At 44.9% G+C, this 22,851-nt stretch overlaps 1 long non-coding RNA gene across 3 annotated transcripts in view; it reads right to left on the bottom strand.

Moving 5' to 3' along the window:
- Positions 1–22,851, bottom strand: part of LOC140421159 (uncharacterized) — a 1,249,163-nt gene that overhangs the window by 132,535 nt on the left and 1,093,777 nt on the right. The window lies entirely within an intron of this gene.

The raw sequence follows: 22,851 nt of genomic DNA, 5'->3' as shown, positions 1-22,851 counted from the left end.
GCTCGGCCCCCAAAGATGCGGAGCATTCCGCACCTTTGGCGCGGCGCGATGCCCGTCTGATTGGCGCCGTTTTGGGCGCCAGTCGGCGGACATCGCGCCGTTGGGGGAGAATTTCGCCCCCCTTGTTTGAATCGTAATGTTTTGAAATCACAAAAGAAAAGTACTGTGGATGCTAGAAATCGGAAATAAAAATAGAGATTCTGGAAAAGGTTCAGCAGGTCAGGGAGCATCTTAGGAGAGCAACAGTGTTAACGTTTCAGGTCAATCACCTTTTGTCAGAATGGATTTAAACTCAGTGCCATGACAACTAGATTGCCATTGCGGAAGTTCCATTATTCATTAGCGCAAGAATAATTACATTTTTTTTGTGTTTACCTTATTTTCCACATATGCGTACAGATTCTTCAAGAAAGTGTTCTTGAAATAAATATCATTTTTTGAGTTTGAAGCTGCAGTTTGAGTTTAAGTTTAAGTTTGGTAGAAGTATGACTTGAGTGAGTTCCATATATCCAACTTCATTCAGTTGTGACAATCGAAACATGTGGGGCGAAAGTCTCTGGCCTCCCCACGGTGTGTTTTTTGGTGCTGGTAGGCGGCCTGCTGTTGGCCAGTGACAGGATCCACTGTCAATGGGATTTCTCATTGAATCCACCCCACGAGGCAGAAAATCTTCGGTGGGTCTGTGCCATCGACAGGAATGGAAGATCCCATCAGTTCGAACAGCTAGAAGATCTCGTCCTTAAAATGTGTCTGGCCTCATACTACTGTAGACACAGCTATATATGTGGAAGGAGTTCTGTTTTTTTTGGTATTTCTATATCATTTGTTTGCTCATGATGCTTAATAACAGAGTAAAGATCAATAAAAGCCAATAGCACTTCCAACTCCCGAGCTTATATTTTAATCCTAGCCCTTTTCATTCAAGGTGGTCATCTTTCCGCACAGATAATTGCTCATATATTTGAAATAACATTATAAATAACTTATTACTTGATCTGCATATCAATAGTGACAAAATAATTGTTAGTCACAAAATAAGTCACAGATTGACACTTAACTGTAATGCAACACTGTTTCCATAATGGTGAACGATCCACTTCTGTTCTGACTGATCATTCTTCCCAGTCAGCAAAAGGTAATCAAAATGTTCACATTATTCTCTAGACTTTGAGCTACTTTCTGGTGGGACATTTATAAACTGCAAATGCGATAATGTATAATAAAATCTTTGTACTCATTCATTTCACAAAATAGACAAGGTATAAAGTAGTTTGGGACCAAATGATTGATGGTGGAATTAGTGGAAGTGATAGTCTGGGCTGGAATTCAATGTAAGCAGAAGAATATATCTACATATATATGGAAATAATGGTTGGAATTTAATCCAGGTGACGGGGATGTCTGCCAGCTGGAGAGCTGTCAAGAGCTATGTTTCCCCTGTAGGGCCAGGCCATCATATTACGTGCTCATCTGGTACTTGAGTGGCCACTATCAGGCTTTCCACATGAGTTAAGATCCCAGGCGAGAGACTCCTGCTCCCCGAGATCTACCTACCATCCAGAAGCTTGGTTGAGATCTTGGGATAGAAAGGAGAAGAGGATTGGAGGTAGGGGCAGCTGCTCCATGAGGCTGGCTCCCTCAATCAGGCGCTTAGTGGCCAAAATTCTCCAGCCATTGGGATTCTCTGTTCCCGTCGGCAGCACACCCCTGCCCATGGGTTTACCATTGACAAGTGGCAGGAGTAGAGAATCCCACCGCCAGCGAATGGCATGCCGCCGAGAAACATGCTGCTGGGGGATCAGAGAATCCAACCCAATGTCAGTGAATGAGGGATCCTTCCGAAATCCCACATGTTAAACCGACAAGGGACTGCTTTTTGGGATTCCAGCATGGTGACTCCCCCACCTACCACTTGTTACATTCCAGGATGAGATCCTTAAGTGGGCACTGATTTCCCACTTAAGGGGCTCAATTAGCATTTGTGTGGGAAGACCATCCAAGAGCCTTCTGACTCCGAACCTAATTTGCCAGGTTTGCCCCAACCATTTAATCCTCCTCCCACCTGGATAAATGCCCTACTGCTGCCACCAATCTCACTGCCGGAGGTCATTAAATTCCATCCAATGCCTCAATTCTTGTTTTTATAGAATTTTAACTGACAACTAGAAATTTTGGGCGCAATTTAACTAAATGGGACCGCTGAGAAAAGCTATTAAGCCAGCACCTGGTTAGAGAAAGGGCCTCAGCGGGAAACGCCTGGCCAAAACCGCACATAAACCCGCTTTGTGCACTGAGGAGCTCCACTCGCCGCAACTCCTCAGTTCAACGAGAGATTGGGACGCCATTTAAAAATGACATTCCGATCTCTGGAGCCCCCCCCCTCCCACAGCTCAATGCACAATGGGACGGCCCCTGGCTCCCCCTTCACCCTCTCAATACCCATGGAAGACACCCCCAGCCCGATCGCCACTGCGCCACCTTGACAGTGCCAACCTGGCACCCTGGCAATACCCCTGGATGTCTGGTGGGGGTGGCGGCGGTTTATTCAGGCCGGTGTCACTGCCTGTGATATTTAAATGTTCTCAGAGGGCTGTGTTAGTCTGTTGCCTGTGTTGGGGGCAACTCTGGAGTGGCTGTCCAGGAATCTTAATTGTAGATGGATGGCAGCAATGAGATCTCGGAATGATGCAGCCTGAGTAAGAAGGGTGCCTATTAGCTTTGTCTATCCCTGAACTAGAAGGTAATTATTTTCTCTAACATTCCTGAGATGCATGATCGCCAAACTAATTGGCCATCGAGAGGTAACCCTTAACAATGTCAGCTGTCCACAGTCTCAAAATCAAGAAATAGGATGAAGACTCAGGGTTCAAGGCTAAACACTTGGGTACATGAGATCAAAAGGCACTGACTTTCTTATGTGCCAGACCCCAAAATCAGTGAGAGGATCCATTAGCCCCTAAGGCAGACATAACCATCCAGTTTACCCTGCCCATTATGAATATGTGAGCATGTAAACCCCTCGTGAGATAGAGAATAAAGGTGGGGAGAACCTTTGGGAGGCCAAATGTGACTCTGAATGGGCAAAAGTATTGGCCAGAAACAGAGAAACAGTCATGTAATGGAGATGGGAGGGCCCAGGAGCTGTGAGTACCGGATAAGGTCTGAGAGACTGTTTCCAGATCCAGGATGCCAATGGGTCAGGGGAGATAGTGATGTTATCCGGCTGCAACACCAACCTGTCTCTCTCTCTCTGATGCCTCGCAGGTCGTCAAGAGATATGGTGCTGGAAGTTCACAGACTCCAACAGCAATGAGAGGCAGCACCCAGGGAAGACTCAGCAACAGGACACCAGGGAGCAGCAGGGTAAACTCAGGGAGACCGTGCAGTACTTGTGCCACATCCTTGTTGACTTGGTACCACGTGGCAGAGGGCAAAGGACAGAGGACAGGACGTGAGTCACAGAAGCCCTCAACGTTTATGCCGCAAAGGTCTCCATGGTGGCGCCAACATGTTGCATTGTGTTTCAATGCTTCGGCTTGGACTATTTTAGAAACAACCAGCTTACGTAGTTAATTGGCTTGTATATTAAAAAGGTCATCACAGACGGTCGCTATTCATTCTGTGCTTGTGCCACTGAGTGTCACATTGGAGGTACCAATTCTAAATATACTTTCCTGATCTTGCTTCATGTCCTTGAATATGTTTGTAATTCCCTCTTAAACACTGGGGCTGAATTTGTTTCAAGAATCACATGTAGTAACGTATAACATAATCTAAAAATCTTTTGCATAATAAAACTATTAACTCGTCTATTTATGGTTCACTCACTTATCCTAAATCAATGTCTTTGTTACAAATCACTGCTCAATGAAAACAATCGCCATACTTGCCCTTTAGAATCCCTTCAAAATTGGCAAGATTTCAATTTGATCTCCTAAATCTTTCCTGTTGTAATGAATACAGACCTAAATTTCCAATTATGCATCATAGCTATACCTAGTCAACCTTGGTGACATCATTGTAAATCTGTTGTTTCATTAGTGTAATATAAACCTGACAAACACGCCATTCAAATTTATTTAAGAATCCTTAACAGCAAACAAAAATAAATCGGTTACATGAAATGCAATGCAATAAACAATGCACTTCTTCTGAGGAATTCCATTATGAGACAACTAATGGCGTTGGAATCATAGGCCGAGATTTTTCAGTCCTGCCCATGGCAAGAGTCATCAGGGGCGGGGCAGAAAGTGTGATGGACCAGCCAAAGGACAGTTGGCTTCAAGTGGGATTCTCTGGTCCTGCAGTGAACGAGATTAGAAAATCCCAGCCATTCCTTTTTACCGCACAGAAGGAGGCTATTTGGCTTATTGAGCCCAAGTCAGCTCTCCGCGGAGCAATGTAGTCAGTCCCACTCCCCCCACTTGATTCCTCGTTATCCAGCAGTTTTCCTTCAAATGCTCAACGTGAGCCTTTCCAACCTAATCATGTAACCCCCCCACCACCACCATCCCTGGAACATTTCATGTAAATCTCCACTGTACTGTCTCAAGGAACTACACATCTTTCCTAAAGTGTGGTAACCAGGGCTTTATAAAGGTTCAGCATAACCTCCTTGCTTAGATATTCAATTCCTCCATTCATGAAACCATATACTTTGCTGACCACTCTCAATATGTCCTGCCATCTTCAAAAATTAATGCTTGTGCACCCGAGGTCCTTTTGTTCCTGCACAATCTTGAGAATTATACCATTCAGTCTATATTGACTCTCCTTATTCCTTCTGCCAAAATGCATAATTTCACATTTCTCTGCATTAAATTCCATCTGCCACTTGTCTGCCCATTCTGCAAGCCTGTCTATGTCCTGAGAATTCTAGAATCCCTACAATGCAGCAGAAGGAGGCTATTTGGCCCATTAAGTCTGTACAACCCTTCAAAAGAGCACCAGGCCCACTCCCCCGCCCTATCCCTATAATCCCCCAAACCTTTGGAAACAAAGTGGCAATTTAGCGTTACCAATCCACCTTACCACCAAACCGACTTGTTGCAGACTATTTGTCAGGCTCTCACTGTTTGCCACTCCTACATGTTTGATATTGATAAATGTTGAAATTTTATTCAATATTTCCAATTCCATGTCATTAATAAACAGGAAGCAAAAAGGTGTGCTCCATGGACTAACCCTTGAGGAACATCCTGGCCACCACACTTCCATCTAAAACATGACCATTTACCACGACTTGCTGTTTTCTGGATTGGACATGCTAAATTGTCCCTTCATGTCCAGAGATGTACAGGTTTGGAGAAGTTATGGGGATAGGACGTGGGAGTGGGCCTAGGTCAGTGCAGGCTTCCTTCTGCACTGTAGGGATTCTATGAAGTCAATTTTTTATTCACTTGGATGCTGATCCTCCTATTTCATTAGCCTTGATATTGTTAACCAGCCTTTTATGTGGTACTTTGTTGAACACTTCCTTAAAATCAATTCAGACAACATCCACCACATTCCCTTCATCAACCTTCATCCAAAAAATTAATTAGATTCATCAAACGTGATCTATCTTTAACAAATCCATGCTGACTCCTCTTTATTAACTCAAACCTCTTGCATGATTATGGATTACAAAACTTTACCCACCACTGTTGTTAAGTTAACCAGCCTGTTGTTGTTAGGACTGCTCTTATACTCATTGCTGATAAAATTGTCACATTTACCACTCTCCAATCCTCTGACACCACCCATATCGAGGGAAGATTGAAAGATTAAGGCAATCCCTTCTGTTGCCTCCATGCCCACTTTCTTTAGATACCTGAGATGCAAGCCATTCAGACCAATGGATCTAACTATCTTAAGCATAGGCAGCTTTTCCAGGACTTCCTCCCTTTCAATTCTCACACTAGCCATTGTCTTCACTAAATGCATTTCGGCCGATATTTTGTCAGTAACTTCTTCCTTACTAAACACAGATTCAAAGAACTCTAGCCATGTTCTATAGCTCTAAGTATATATTATCCTCATTGTCCCGAATTAGACCCGTTCCACTTCTTAAACCTGCTTACACTTACATGCCGGGAGAGGATTTTTCTGTTCCCTTTTATGTTGAACGCCATTCTATCTTTATACTCTCTCTTTGCCTGTCTTATTTTCCTCTTCACCTTCACTCTCAACCTTTTTTATTTGATGTGATTCTCACATGAAGGATTCACTTGACATGCATCATTCACCCTCATTTTGTGTTTCATGATGATCTCTATCTCTCTTGCCTTTGAAGGAGCCTTGTTTTGTACCTAGCCTGTGTCTTAATGCAGTGTTTTCAAAGTGGGCATCATGACCCGTGGGTGAGTCGCAGAATGGTGTAAAACGAGTCACCCAAAGGTCACCAAATATGATCCCCAAAGATCACCTGACCATTTTCTCTCTGAGTAAATTATCGCTGCGGTACAGTGTATGCCCACATGAGGCTGATGTAGAGGCCGGTGCCATGGACTTTCTTGCATCACGGGGTGACTGGTACAGTCATCACCACTGACACAGTCTTCAGCAGCCACGCCCCTTTTTTGAAGCAGCTGATCGGCCTGGTTAGTCAGCACCTGCAACTAAAACTGAAGAGTTTAAAAGAAAAATAAATTATCTTTAAATTTCTTTCCTGAAGGTATTCCATCTGCACAGAGTTAGTTTCCAGTAGTGCTTCACGCTCTTTTTTTTGTCAGGCCTGAATCTCCCACCCAAAACCCAATGACTGCTTACTTGAATGTGTTTCCACAAGTACCCCAATCAGCAATCATAGCCGGAGAGGTCCCATCTACAAGATTTAGCAGATAGTACCTGTGTATCTTATGGGGATCACCCCGCCTTTCAAATGGTCCATTGTTATGAAGTTGATTCATATATGCCCGTTCTGAACTCGGCTCTGGGGGAGAGATGTGGGGTTGGTAATTCCATCAATCCCAGTCAGGAGGAAAATGCATCTGTTCCCGTACCAGCCTCCCCGAACCGGCGCCGGAATGTGGCGACTAGGGGCGTTTCACAGTAACTTAATTTGAAGCCTACTTGTGACAATAAGCGATTTTCATTTCATTTTTCATTTCAGAGACTTTTATTACAAGCTCTTTCCATCTCCAAATAAGAATAAAGGACAGAAAATATATTTTAATTGACAATTTTTACATTTAATAATTTGGTTATGCCAACAATAAATCTGACATTTTTAAAGTAACTATGGAGAATCTATTGTGAACATGGCGTGGGTCGTGAGAGTTGGCCATTTTGTAAAAGCGGGTCGCCAGAAAAAAAAATTGAAAAACACTGGGTGAAACGCATTGACTTTACCGTGCCCAAACCAGGGCACGGTGCAGCCTGTAAATCCTGCGAGAGGCCTCACAAGATCTAACAGGATCTCATGAACAGCAGTAAAACTCACTCTAATATGCATTTGCCTGATGTACCCAAGGCTTTTGGATTTAATCCCTACACCTCGGAGACCATGGGCGGAATTCTCTGATAATGGGGCTATGTTGCCACACCCATGAGAAAACGGGTGCAAATCACTCTTGACTTTCCTGGAGAAAGTCCAGAGTGATTCTCCTACCTGGAAGGGGAAAGCAGGGCCCTGGATTGCTCCTCGCAGCACCAGCTGCTGACACGGGTCCTGCACTTCTGGTCGCAGGTCCACACTTGCGCCTGTGGCGGCGGCCCCGCGCAACATGGCGGACCCACACTGTGGGCTGGCCCAGACAATATAGGCCCTCGAGATCACGTGCGCCCGCTGATTGGTGGCCGCTGATCGCAAGCCTGGCCGTCCTGGAGGCCTCCCCCGATGATGGATCTCCCCGCCACCCACCAGGGCGGCCGCGGACTGAGTCTGCAGCTCCCGGCGGGTGGAACCATGAGTGAACCAGGCCGGTGGGAACTTGGCCAGTTGTCGGCGGAGAATCGCCACGGGAGCCTCTTTCAACGCCCATTCTCTGCCCCCACACCGAGTGCAATTGCAGCGCAGAGGCTTGGAGAATCCCGGCCCATAGGCAAGCGCCGTTCAGCACTGGTCCCCACAAATGTAGACCAGATGGAACGGCACCTGTGGCTATCTCTCAGGAAATTGGGGTCCTATGGGTGGTTGGTCTCTGGGCAGAGTGGCACCTGGCCCTGCTGGTGCCACCTTGCCACCCTGGTGGTGCCACCCTGGCACATCCAGCCTGCCCAAGTAGCACTCTCAGGGTGCCAGACTGGCAGGGCCATGTTGCCATTTTGCTTGAACTGTGAATTGGGCCTAGGGTGCCATGCCTGTGTGAGATGGGATGCAAGGGGTGGGGTGGGGGGGGAAATGGCTTGAGAACTCCCTTATAGATGAGTTGGAGCATTAGGGGGACCAGGAGTTGCATCAAGGGGTTGAGACTTTGGGGTGCCACTTACAAATGGTGCCCATTCTCCTCCTATTCTGAAGAGCTCTGGTGAGGGGATCTCCTCAGTGCAGGCAATACGTCTAAGTACGGCCTTGGGATTACGCTTCGCACCCACCACCAAATAAAACCAAAATGCCATGAGATAACTGGGTCGTTCACGCCAGTGCAAGCTGGGAACGACCCTCTAATCCCGCCCAGGAAGGAGGCTGTTATTTTTGGTCAGATCGCACCCACTGTCTTAAATAATGCTCATTGTTCCTTTACAGGTTTTCTTGCCAGTTTTGGTTCCATTTTATTCTCGCTAGATTCCTTCTTCTCATGTTGAAATTAGTACTCTTGTAATTTAAAATATTGATATTACATTGTTTCTTGCTCTTCCCCATTACTAATTTACATTTTATGATATGATAATCGTGCTTACTTAAGTGTTCCCCCACAGACACTTGGTCCACTTTACCCACTTTATTTTCCAGCATTTTATCCTGAAATGCCTCCTTTCTAATTGGACCTAGAACATGTTGTTCTATTTTTCTGAATGAATGACTGTTTTTAAAAGCACTTATTTACACAGGCTATTGACACGACAGGTCTCATTGCTTCTCTATAATGCATGGTGTGTAAATGGGCATGGAAGTGCTTATGCTTGGCATAGGGGAATGAGGGGTCACAGGGATTGATAGGTGTGATTAAGCGAGGTGAGTCTGCCAAGTTTCATAAAAGTATTTTTATTCAGTAAAACCGCATACAATATTCAGCACAAGGCAGTAACTTGCTCCCACTCCAGTTCTTGCTGGGAGAACTAACCACACCAGGCCCTGCTTTGGGCCAGCTTTTATGTAAGTCTGTAACAGCTCCAGCTGCGCCGCCTCCGCCACTATCTGGGAAGCTCGTACTCCACGAGTTTGCAGGTAGATCAACAATGGTTTCCCATGGTTCTCGTAGGGGCTATAACACCTAAGGCTCTGGATTCTCCCTTTTGGGGACTAAATCCCCACGCCCGCCGGAAAATGGGCAAGAATCACTCGGACTTTTTCCTCGAAAGTCCGGGGTGATTCTCCGTTTTCCGGGGGGGCTAGCAGGGCCCCACCGGCAGCCAGAGCTGCGGGACGCATGCCGGGGCCCTGCTAGCCCCCCAGAAAACCGAGAATCACCCCGGACTTTCGAGGACAAAGTCCGGAGTGATTCTCGCCGTTTTCCGGGGGGCCCGGCGTGCATCCCGCAGCTCTGGCTGCAGGTGGGGCCCTGCTGTCCAGACCGCGCGGCCACGCATGCGCACGGTGGCCCACTTCGGTGCTGGCGCCACCGACATGGCGGAGCCACACAGCAGGCCCACGAGGAGGAAAGTAGGCCCCCCCGATCATGATGGCCCGCCGATCGGTGGCACCCGATCGTGGGCCTGGCCACCGCTGAGGCCCCCCCCCCCGGAGTCAGATTCCCCCCGCCCCCACCAGGACCGCCACCGCGGCCGCGGATCCGGGCTCCCGCTGGGTGGTACCAGATGTAAACCACACCGGCGGGAGTTCGACCGGTCACCCGCGGAGATTCGCAGCGGGGACCTATTTCAGTGACCCCCGACCGGCACCGCAGTGACCGTATGGGCGCGATGGGTGCTGATTCTCCGGTGATTGGAGAATCTGCAGCCTGGCATTGGATCGGCATGGCTGGAATTTCCCGCGCCCACGCCAATTCTCCGACACCCAGCCAAGATCTTTCAGAAAGTCAAGTTGACATCCTGGTTCTGTTTGTACCAAAGAAACGGTGGCAAAGGATCTGTTGCCACCAGAAACTTTAAACTTTTCACATTGCGTACCAATTATTTTTGTACAAATTATTAATAGATTCAACCTTGGCTGTTTAAATACATGCCTACTACGAGAGAGAGAGGATTCCACTCCCCGGGGTGATTACCCACCCTTGAGTCCCAATTGTCCCCCAAGCCAGATGATTTAAAGGGGCAATCACCACAAATCATCACACATAGTAATAGTACCATTAATTCATTAATTTGCGCAACCCATCCTAAATCTAGTCTGGTCAATAGCTTAACAGTGCAAAAACCCCTACTGTATTATTGCTTCTTCATGCTTATGTTGTAAGGCTTTTTATAATGGTTCCGCAGAAAAGCCTGCAAAAATGCTTCAATATGAAGATTGAGCAACTGTCACCTTTAAGGTATACATGAGTTTTGAGGAGCCAGGAGCAACAGCTAATATTTACAAAGCACACAATTACATTCTGCATTCGAGCTAAGGGAGAATCGGAAAGCAAATTACTGCTGATGCCAGAGCCTAAAACAGAAACAGAAAATACTGGACAATCTCAGCAGGTCTGACAGCATCTGTGGAAAGAGAAGGGAGCTAACATTGAGAGTCTGGATGACTCTTCATCAGAGCATCTAGAATACAAAGCATATCTAGCAAGGCTCACAGCCACTGAGCTGTACTACAATGTATCTCTTGAAACCATCTATGGACAGGGAACAAAATTAAAAATGCACATGAAAAGATTGATTTTGATACAAATAGTGAAGAGATAAAATATTTTCAGATGCTGAGCCAAAATGCACTAGAAAAATTGGAGCAAACTCGTGACATCCCTAAATGCTGAACCTGTGTAAACGGCACATGAATATATAAGGAAGCAATAAATTAACTTTCTGATTTGTTCACACCAAAGATCACTGAAACCTTGAGTTACATATTCCCATGTGTTAATACACAATGATCTTCTCGCAAAATTCAACTTTGGGATAATTTTTAACAATTTATAAACAATCAGATCATTGCAAATGGGTAGCCCCTTTTATATCTCACCCAATTCTTTTTTGCACTGAAGTTAATAAAAAAGGAAATTGGATGAGGTGTAAAATGATTGCTGATTCACGATCACCTGTTTTTCAATAAAAGTTAAAATTACTCTTGTTGGTTCAATACAATTGTTAACCCATTGATTATAAAACTGACCTGTTAAAAGTCTGAAAGAACGAGGACCATGTCCAACTTTGGGCCTTGACACACTATGGTGCCTGAATGTCTATGTGGATATCATCAAAGCACAAAAAAGCCTTTCCTCTGTGATTTTGATCATTCTTGTCAACAAATTATAGGAAAGATAATGAATTAGCTTTTATTGGTAATTTACCTGTTACAAGTGTCACATTTTAGCTCATAACCTCTGCTTCCATTTTGTCTTTGTTCTTATTTCTTTCTTTATACCTTCACTTTGCATTTAGCCAGCTTCTGTCCAAGTAGTCACAACTATCTGGACACAGCTTTTGTTAGCTCATTTTCACGGTCTTTGGGGCTGCACCAAGAAATCTTTTGTCATTAAATCTTTCCTGCCCCCACCCTATCACAGAAATTCCCTCTGTTCATCCTCTCCCACCCATTTCCTTCCCGAATGAATCAAAAGTAATATATCTAAGTTTGCTGATGCTACAAAACTAGGTGGGAACTTATGCTGTGAGCACAATGTGAAGGGACTGATTGGGGAGTCCAGATGCCACCTGGAGTTAGTCTTCTCATAAAAGGAAAGATGTACTTGCCACAGAAGGAGGTGCAAACAAAGGTAGACTAGACTGATTGCTGGGAGGAGAAGGTTGTCCTCTGAGGAGTGATTGAGTCAAATGGGCCTATTTTCTCTGGATGTTAGAAGATTGAGAGGAGATCTCATCAAAATGCGTAAAATTCTTTGAGGGCATAGTTGCTGAAAGCCATTTACCCAGATGAAGAGTCTCAGGACCATAGACTCAGGATAAGAAAAACTTTACAGCAGTACAAACACAGAAAGAATTTCCCTCACTGGGCTGTGATCAATAGCTGCCACACACACACAGCAGTAGCCTTGCTTCATTCATCTTCCTTCAAGGTTGACTATCTCTGAAGTTTTCTAACCAGAATGTTTTTAATCGTCAGTCACTTCAAAGAGTGTTAAGTGCTGTCAATTTTGCAGCTGTGCACTTCAAAATCACTCAAACATGAAATGGGGTGACTGGAATGTAGTTAACTCTCTTTGAAGTAGTTGATGTTTGTAAACATTGTGGTGAGAGCACTTTAGAGTTACTCAGCCATGAAGGAGGATGAATGAAATAAGGCTGCAGCTGTGTGGGTGAAGAAGAGATTAGCTATCTTGGGGCTAATGGGATCAAGGAATATGGTGGGAAGGTGGCATAAGGGTATTGAACTTGATGATCAGCCATGATCATAATGAATGGTGGAGTAGGCTCAAAGGGCCGAAAGGCCTTCTCCTGCTTCTATTTTCTAGGTATGTTTCTATAAAGCTGTCAATCACAGCCCAGTGAGGAAATGAATGAATGGCTTGCAGCTCAAGGATCTGAGGGGTTTAAACACAGGTCACTGCGTTTCTCTTTCCAGGAATTGATACATGGTGCTTCCTCAGTCTGAACCAGCAAGTATATTGCCCAGGTGAGTGTTAGAACAGTGATTGTTTTTGCTGCCTCTGCCTGGACTTCTCTCTAGTTTCCAGGTTTCTCTTTTCTGGAGGTTTTCCTGACAAGGAGCTCTTCTGTGGGTGGTCCTGGGGGGGGGGGTTCTCCCTATTTAGGAGGTCTCTGGGAGGTCTCTTTATTTTGGGGGTCTCTGGAGGGGTCCCTTTATTGAGGGGCTGTCTGTGAAGGGGTTTCCCTATTAAGGGGTTTCAGGGAGGGGGGGGGGGGGGTTGCAGGTTGGGTCACCCCTGTACACGGGGGAAGGGGGAACCCAGAAGATCAGGGGGTTGGGGTTGATTTGCAATGCAAGGGTAGGGGGCTGATTTGCAGTGTGGGGAGGGGAGGGATGGCCAGCCGCTGGACCTCGCTGTTGGGCCGCCCACTCAAAATGGTGGCCTGATAGTAGGATTCCCTCAGGAATCCCTCCAAATCCTTGCCACGCATAAATTTGCATGGTGAAGGATAGTGACTTGCTTCTTCACCTGTTACAATCGGGAAGTTGGCCCATCAGGGGTGGAGCATCAGGGGAGGGCCTGAGGCCGTCCCAACAGCGTGCGGCGTATTCCTCAAGTACACTGTTTTTGACGGGTAGGAGCATCGGAAAAACAACGCCGCCCCCGATTTTGGCGGCGGCAATTGGAGAGTCCCACCCTATAGTATCCCAAACAGAAAATGTTGCCCATTGTGAGCAGTTATTGGTTGTCTGAAATAGTGTTAATATATGACAGCAAAATATTGATCTGCATTTGATTTCTTTCCAAGGTGACATGTCGGTGTCTGTTCTTTGCGAACACAATGAGCACACTTCAACGTTAAAAAAAATTCTGTCCAGTTTAGAGCATGTTTAGCGGGGTGTTTCACGGCAGTGCCCGTTCCAGCCTGGCAGTGACAAGGTGGCCAGGTGCCAGAGGGACCCTACCCTGTCGCCAACACCCGAAGGATCCATTACAACTGGCCACGTTTGTGGAAACCAATACTAAACGGCGCCCTGGCAAGGTCTCCCAGGTGCAGCCCTTAAGTCCCGGGAGAATCCGTGAATGCATATTTAAATGAGCAGAATGCTCATTTAAATATGGAGATCAAGATCGCGACGTCTCATCAGATTCCATTAAATCTCGCAAGGCATTTCAAGCGTCTCAAATCTCGCAAGAGACTTCTCGCAAGATTCAGCAGCCTTGTCCAGACACCAAGTCAGGCACGTTGAAGCCGCTGATTCAAAACCCTTTCTGCCATTACTGAAGAGGCTAGCATGGTTGCATCCCTCCTTAACCCAAGCCCTCTTAAATGAAATGTACATTACCATCAGTTTACCGCACCTCGAAGTACTGCTCAGCCATTCTGGATACAAATCAAAAGTGAATAAAATACCTAAGTTATTGCCTTTGTATTTCATCACACAGAAATAATGCTGCACTCTGCAAAATACAGATCATGGGGAAAAAAATCACCTTGAAAATTGATTCTCCAGACATTGCATTTCTCAGAGTGAAACTGACCTTGTGTAGCTCATGCTTTATTATCAACCGATCATAATTGTGGTTCATTAAACATTAGTGATCAGTTTGTGATATTATTTCACACACATAATTATTGTTCTGACCCAAGAACTCTTAAATTACCACCCATAAAATAACTAGCTACCGTGACCTCAAGGAAAATAAAACACTTCATAAATGATGCTATTAATCTAATAATTGCCATCCATCATGATTACATTCATAAAGTTTGCTGATAAAAACAGAGGCTTTGAAAAACTTTTTCCTCCTTTTCATTTTACTGAGAGTTCGAGGGAAAGATCAGTATTTTTTATCCTTGTTTCATTATCTATTTTGCTCCCCCCCCCCCAACACTATTTTTCCTGCTGGAAAATCTAAGCCTACATATGGAGCTGCATCCATGACAGAACAGCCATCAAGATTCAAGAAGAAAATGTACAACTTTGATAATGTTCAATGCCTCACCTAGAATTGTGTGAGAGTGTGCACACGCTGCCATCAGCAGCTTGGGCTTCAGAATGAAGCAGTAGGAAGCTGTGCTGAGCTCTGCTTCAAGAGTGGTGGGATTCCACAAGAAGGGCTGCCACCATGAAGGGAGAGTGGTGGGCAGAAAACAAGATAGATCTGAAACAAATGGAAACATTGAGATGCACAGCGTTTTTCAAGGAGAGGGAAAGGGAAGGTGGGCTGTGAGATTGGTGGAGGAAATTAACATTGTGCTTATTGGGAAGGAATACAAAGAATTTGCAGCATTGAAACAGATCATTCGGCCCAACTAGTCCATACTGGCGTTTATGCTCCACATGAAAATTGTTGTTCAGCCACAACCTTGAAAGGCTCCTGTGGCCAAATGGCCTATATCTGCTCGTATGTATGCCCATTACTTCATCTCACCCTGTCAATATTCCTTCTATTTGTTTCTTGATTTTGGACTTTCCTAACTTGCCCTGAAATACAATGCTATTCATCTCATTGACTCCAAGTTCCTCATTCTAACAACTTCCCGGATAAATAGGATTCTCTTGAATTTCTTATTTGATTTATAAGTGACTACCTTTTGTTAATGAGCATTAATTTTGGATTACTTCACAAGCAGAGCCATGTCTTCACTGTTTACTCTATCAAACCCCTTCGTAAACTTAGTGGTCGACCCTTTTGCCCTCTGGAGAAGTAAAGAAAATGCATTACACACGTGCCAACAGCCATTGCCATGGTAATGCACTGGTTTGGTTCAGCATGTATAACTGCCTCAACTGGGACAAAGGTCAGTGGCTACTGGTAACATTTCACTGTCATCAAGCACACACCTATATTTGAGAGGGCATTCAGTATACCGAGCTGTATAGTCCACATAAGTATTAAGAAATGATCTATTTCCTGAATAATTCCATTTTTGATGATAAAATAAAATGGCCTCATAGTTCCTGAGTCATCATAAGAACATTAGGATGATGAGTAGGCCATTCAATCCTTCAAGCCTGCTCTGTTATTCAATTAATTACAGTTGATCTTTACCTCAACTCCATTTGCTGACTTTTGTTCCTTAATTCCTAGATACCTACAATGAACAAAAATGCATTGATCTAGTTTCAAAATCTCCAGTTGTTGGAACATCTATGGCCTTTGAGGGAACACAGTTCTAGATTTCTGCCATTCTTTGTGAAAAAATGCTTGCTGATTTTGTGATTGAATTGCGTTGGTCAAATTTTTAGAGTACATTCCCTTGTTCTAGATTCTGACACAAGTGCAAACGGATGACAGCTTCATAGCTATCCTCCCACAAGCAAATGTCAATTCTGTCTATCTCCTCTGTCAAACTCTTTCACCTCGATCAAATCCCATCTCAAATTTTCCAATCATCAGGCTTACCCAACACGTGATCGCCAAGATAATAACTGTAAGTCAGTTATCTGCTGTTAGAATATCCCAAAGTTCTTCAGACACTGCATCCTTGTGAAATAAAATTACTCATTGTCTAGAAACAAAACATCTAAATTGCCTGCAACAAGGCATCACAAAAGGTAATGAGTTGAATTGCCATTCCATTTGTTTTTGGTAGTGCTGAATGAGGGAGAAATATAAGCCAGGTGAAGAAAAATGAGCTCTCCTTCAAATTGTAATGCCAGATATCCATGTGATCTGCTGGAATGGACAGATGTAAGCTTGCTTTAATATCTCAAAGGGCAGCAGTGTCAGAAATACAGCACTCCCTCAGCACTGCACTGGAGTGTTAAGTTTGGATTATAAGCTCAGTGTCTTTGCTATGAGGCTCAAACAAACAACTTTTGTATTGAGATTTGCTACCATCATTCCACACACCGCCACAAGCAAATAATTGTTTAGTTTCAGCAGAGGCACTGAGATTCATTTTTGTAGTTTAAATGGGAACTCTATTTTACTATCCAGAATTTTTGTTGCACCTAACTGCGGGAAAAAAAGTTACAATATGTCCCAAGCTGCAGTTCAGTATGTTCTGGTTAATTCTCATGAGCATCTATTCCTAACTGATACTGGCTATTGAAATCATCTGAACAGTACTTCTTTTTGTTGAAAGCAATCTACTGTATTTGAAATTGGATTTGAGAAGTGGATCCCCTTTTACCTACAAGTGCCAGTTCTCTCAAGAACAATAAATTGCAATTTCCAATATCTCAAATTTAACCACCTCACATTGCATTGAATAACATTTTTGAAGCTGCCTTTTCTTAAGTCAGGATTTTGAGAAAAACCCATTTACAGTCTCTGAACCAACATCACAGATCCTCCTGAAATTCAGATGTAATCATTTCTGTGATAATGTCCTGTCATATCCATATTTTTACAACAGATTTGACTCTTGTCTTTGGATTTGTAAAGATGGTATTTCTATCTATAATCTATTTTCAATATCTATTGACAGGAAGGAGAAAAAGTTATTTGTGGAAAATTGTCAATTCTTGGGAATCCCTTTAAAGGATATTTGCAGTGCCGGCAAAAGGGCATTCAAATAACTGTAAGTGCTAGCAATAATGGAATTATGCCTTTATATCCAGCATTATAATATACAAGCACAGTTGTGCATGGCAGTGTCATAGGGTCATGGGCATAATTTAATTCTGATCGACTCTCTATCCCAGGTTTCTTTGGTATGGGGTTGCATGTGATTGGGTTGGAAGGTGTGGGGTAGAATCCCTGTCACCTTCCCAACTCCTTCTGATTTTGTTCAGGGTGGAAAAGCTTGAGAATGGACTCCCACCCCCACCCTCCACGGACTCCAATTCAGGCCCTTAAGTGGCCACTTAAGGGTGACTTAAGGACTTCATCCGTTCATCACTAGTATTTAACCAGCAATGGGTGAGAGCTATTGGCAGAGTTACTAGTGCAACAATACAAACATCAGTGGTGTAAAACTAACCTATGTCACGATGATGTGATCCCAGCTCACAGCCCATGTTATCCCAGAGAAACCCTGGTAGGTAGGCAAGAGGCCTGGTAGAAGGAAGCACTCACCAGCAAGAACAGAGAGCCTTGGAGAAAGAATCCCTTCTTGTGAAAGAAAGTAGCTATAAATATAAAGTTATAAGATTAAAGAGTGTTTCTCCTATCACAGAATTGCAGAATTGTTACGGCGCTGAAGGCCATTTGGCCCATTGAATCGGCATTGGATGCTGTTGTTTCTCTTCCCACACATAGTGGTAGGCAAGGCAGACTTTCACCTGTTCCCATGGTGCAGTTTTTCCTGGAACAGGTCGCTAGCCTGCCTCCAGAGCCTGAAAGCTTGAGGAGCAACACTCTGCATCAAGCATGGCTGACCAGGAGTCTCTCCTGCTTTTACAACCCGCCATTGGTGTGTTGGAAGGATTTTGCAGGTTGATACTCAACCACTTGTCCGCATTATGAACACACCTTCCTTGGCCATCAAGTACTGGGGTGGGGTTCAAAACTGAACCTTCTGGCTCAGAGGCAAGGATGCTACCCATTGCGCCACAACTTCCTTCTCTGAAGTGGGGATTACAAATTAAAAGCAGAGTTCATCAACTGGACAAAGGGACAAGAGTTAGAAAGTTTATAAACATGCCTCGGCATAATTATGTGATTGAGAATTTGGCTCAAGATAGAATAGAGATCTGTGGGAAAATAAAATGTCAAATAGAGCTTTGTGTAAGCTGGAACGTCAAGGCAGGCTTTGTAGCAAGCTTTGTAATCGCTTCTGCTTTTGTACCAGGCAAATTGCAGTAACGACCTTGGAAATGGTTCCTAACTTTAAAGATAACTATAACTAAGCTGAAAGCACAGACAGAATGCCAGGGGGCTGTTCTCAGAAAAGAAACAGTGTCATAAAATGTATATAAACTGCTGTTGGATGTATTAATTTTGGCTTGCTGTTGTACCTCTCCGAGATACAGTGGTGTAGCTCCGGCCGAGAATAATCGTACGATTAAGAAACTTGGTGTTCGATTGATCATTTCATCCGGACTGAAGGGAAATAAATTCACATGATCAAGGACAACAACATCTTGTAGCATAGAATATGGCATACCCTCTAATATAAGGCAGTTCTAAAAAAAACAAGAACTTGCTTTTTCATAACCTTGGCAAGGCATTAGTAAATTGTAAAATTCTACATTCTAACAATGGATAAAGCTAAGGATGCCCTAAACAACTTGTTAATTGAATCTTAGAAATTAGGTATTGTAAGTAAATAATCACTATGTGCTCCTCTCAGTATCCTGTTTGATTGAAAGAACAATACAAAAAGGATGTTGCCCAGCTCAAGTGCTCTACATGCTTCCTCCTGGTTTAATTCTTTTAGGGTATGAATGTTAGATTTTTAGATTTGGTGGATTAAGTCCAGCATCTCTTAAGGTAAAGGCACAGTTGCTGTACTATAATCATGATGGCTCTCCTCTTCATTTGAATAGAAGTATTCTGATAGATGCTGCAGCTTTCTTCTGAGGAATTTAAGGTAAATACTACTTTAAATACTGGTGCCTATCTTAAGTATCTCTCTGTAACATTAACATGACATGGATTCTCTATTAGAAACAAGACTCCACTTGCTTTTCCTAAAACTGTCAATGTTGCATTTAAATTATCAAAAGAAGTGGCGGGCGGGAATCTCCGACCCCCCGCCGGGTCGGAGAATCGCCGGGGGGCAGCGTAAATCCCGCCCCCGCTGGCCGCCGAATTCTCCAGCACCGGAGAATTGGCGGGGGCGGGAATCGTGCCGCACCGGTTGGTGGCCGCTGGAGCGGCCCCCCCGGTGATTCTCCGGCCCACAATGGGCTGAAGTTCCGCCCGTTCTATGCAGGGCCCGCCGGCGTAAATTGGAGTAGGTCCCTTACCGGCGGGACCTGGCGGCACGGGTGGGCTCCGGGGTCCTCGGCGGGGCGATCTGGCCCCGGGGGGTGCCCCCACGGTTGCCTGGCCCGCGATTAGGGCCCACCGATCCGCGGGCGGGACTGTGCCGTGGGGGCACTCTATTCCTACGCGCCGGCAGTGTAAACCTCCACGATGGCCAGCGCGAAAGTGAACCCCCCCTGCGCATGCGCGGGGATGACGTCAGCAGCCGTTGATGCTCCCGCGCATGCGCGGACCCGCGCCGGCCGGCCTTCCACGGGGCGCCAACCACTCCGGGGCGGGCCTAGCCCCTTAAGGTGCGGAGGATTCCACACCTTTGTGGTGGCCTGACGCCGGAGTGGTTCACACCACTCGGTCCCAACGGGACCCCCCGTCCCGCCGGGTATGGGAGAATCCCGCCCGTGAGTTCTGCATGTTTGATTCTTAAATAAACTTTAATAAACTTTAGAAAATATATAGGGATGCATTTTACAGGCTCCCAATGGAATGTTTATGGTGGGGGGGAGCATGTAAAATAGGTTGCCCACCTGAGTCCCACCCATCCCTGAGGTCACCCCATTGTACAGGGAGTGGGCAGAAGTCAGCTGCCCACCCGCCATATTCAGATAGATCTATGTTCAAGGATCAATTAGGCTTCTTATCATGCCAACTGACCTTGATGTTACACTGCCCATTCCATAATACATTCGGTTGGGCATCTGGATGGGAGTGGGCAGGCCAATCTTTTAAATATAATCTCGACAGGGTAGGAAGGAAGGCGTAGGCTGGGGTTTGATCAGGGGTTGGATTGGCCAGCAGCTCTAGAGTGCAGAGCTTCCTTCCCAGTGAAGTGCATTAGTCCCATTTGGCCCACAATGTTATACGGCTGTGACACAAACCGGTCACCTTCCCTGTTTAATTCAGCCCATTTTCTCATGTAGTTTTCTGCACTTAAACTCGAAAAACCATCTCCCTACGCTCTTCAGTGGAGAGGTACATTGTTGAGGAGAGATGCCAAGACCCCATAATATCCAGATTGTTATAATCTGGCTAAAACTTGTTAAAAAGATTATCTCGAGGATGGTAATATTTTCTGGTGGTTCCTTTCCTTTAGGGAGAGTCTGATAAGCTCTTCATACCAAAGTGTCTGGGGTGGTCCTATTTTTCTCAACTTTCAATGAGAGTGATCATCCAAGGAGTTCATTTGATTTGGAATTGTCCCAAAAAGGGCTAAGATTATAATTCACTTCACTCTCTCCTTTAATTCAACCCACTACCCCCTTTCTGGGTCCTCACTGTTTGACCCAGCGAACCTGTCCCATTCACCTTTTTCTTTGGGTTCCATCCCTGGTGTAGAAAGCAGCGACCACAGCTCCCAGTGGCACTGCTGGTACTGGAGAACTAAAATTAGAGTACCCAATTCATTTTCCAATTAAGGGCTAATTTAGCGTGGCCAATCCACCTACACTGCACATCTTTGGGTTCTGAGGGTGAAACCCACGCAAACATGGGGAGAATGTTCAAACTCCACACGTACAGTGACGCAGAGCGAACCTGGGACCTCGGTGGTGTGAGGCAGCAGTGCTAACCACTGCGCCACCATGCTGCCCAACTGCTGGTCCCTGATTGACCAGAAGTACTCAGAGGCAGGATATCCGTCCTGCACTAGAATCTGTGAGGGGAAGTCTTCTTACAGGTGTCTGACGGCAGGCAAGTAAGTGGGATTTAATCTCATCGGGCGTCCAGAAAATGGCTGCAGTGGGGTTGGCATCTGTTTTCAAGCCTTTGGACAAGGCACCCCTCCACGACCATTAAATTCAACTGATAGAGTTTTTGAGTTATTACAGCACATTGGGGTCCATTCAGCCCGCTGAATGTGTGATTTCTCTAGCATGGGCATATCTAGGCTCGCTGTTTTATTTATTTATTCAACCTTAATTTAATCAGGTGAGTCAACTGAGAATAAAAACAGAAAATGTTGGAAAAACTCAGCAACTCTGGCAGCATTTGGGGAGAGAGAAACAGTTAACATTTTGAGTCTCTGACTTTTCTTCAGAGATGAACTCCCCCCTGCTTAGTTTGCCCAGCATTTTCTGTTTTTATTTCAGATTTCCAGCATCCTTTATATTTTTCTCCTATTTTAGTTAGTCAACTCTCATTTGCAACAACAGCCTGGCCAAGAGGTTAGCATTGCAAGGTGAAGAAGGCACTGGATAGATATTTCACAGAGAATATTACTGAGGGTGAGAGACAGAATAGTGTGCAATACCCAACAGTCGCTTCAGTTTACAATTTGCGTTCTTTCCATACACAGGTTTGGGCATAAACTGGATTATTTCAACAAAGATTGGATTCATGGTACCGCCCTTTCATTCAAAGGCTGCGCATTCAAATTCCATTCAGGAGATTTGAGTTCAGGATCTAGGCTGAGATAATGTAAAACTGTTGAAGGTCCGGATCGCACATTAAACCAATGCCCTGTCTTCCCTCTCAAGTGGACATAAAAGAAGAGGAAGAGCAGAAACATTCTGCCTAGTTCTTGGCCAATATTTATTAATCAACTAACAGTGCCAAACAAATCATCTGGTCAACATTTCATTCATCCCACATCCACCCCACCTTTTTGCTGCCGTAATCCCTAAACCAGAACAGAAACTACATTTCAAAAGTACTCGGTTGGTTGTTAAAAAAATCTTTTAGGAACTCCAGAAGTTATAAAATGGGCTACATAAATGCAAGTCTTCCTTTTTCTTTTCTTTCAAAATATTAATATGGAATTCAAGATCCCGGAGCAGAGCTGGTATCACACACACACACACTTCCCAATTTCAACTGACAGTTCAGCCACATCCCCCCATCCCCCCACAACCGCCCCACCTTAATCATCAAGAATGAGCTTCTCTCCAAGAGACCTTTTCCCAATTCAGGTTAACTTTGAGCAGATAGTGTGCCAGACCAAGGCTAGTTAGGATTCTCCGAGGTGCATTTTCCTCCACCCACTGGAAGCCTGGCCGCAAAGTCTCACTGCTAGCCTCTGCGAGTTCCTGGTTCTATAGTCAAATTCCAACCCAAGGTATTAAGTATTATATTCGAGTAAAGGCACTCTTTGGCTAACAATTTTACAAGTCAAAATACAACTCCAGAGTCAGATTAGACTGGTCACGAATGATTCAGAAAAGCAATGCGA

The sequence above is a fragment of the Scyliorhinus torazame genome, chromosome 5 (genome assembly GCF_047496885.1).
Source record: "Scyliorhinus torazame isolate Kashiwa2021f chromosome 5, sScyTor2.1, whole genome shotgun sequence".
In the NCBI taxonomy this organism is placed as follows: domain Eukaryota; kingdom Metazoa; phylum Chordata; class Chondrichthyes; order Carcharhiniformes; family Scyliorhinidae; genus Scyliorhinus; species Scyliorhinus torazame.
The sequence above is the reverse complement of the archived record's forward strand: the minus strand, read 5'-3'. Positions and strand labels throughout refer to the sequence as shown.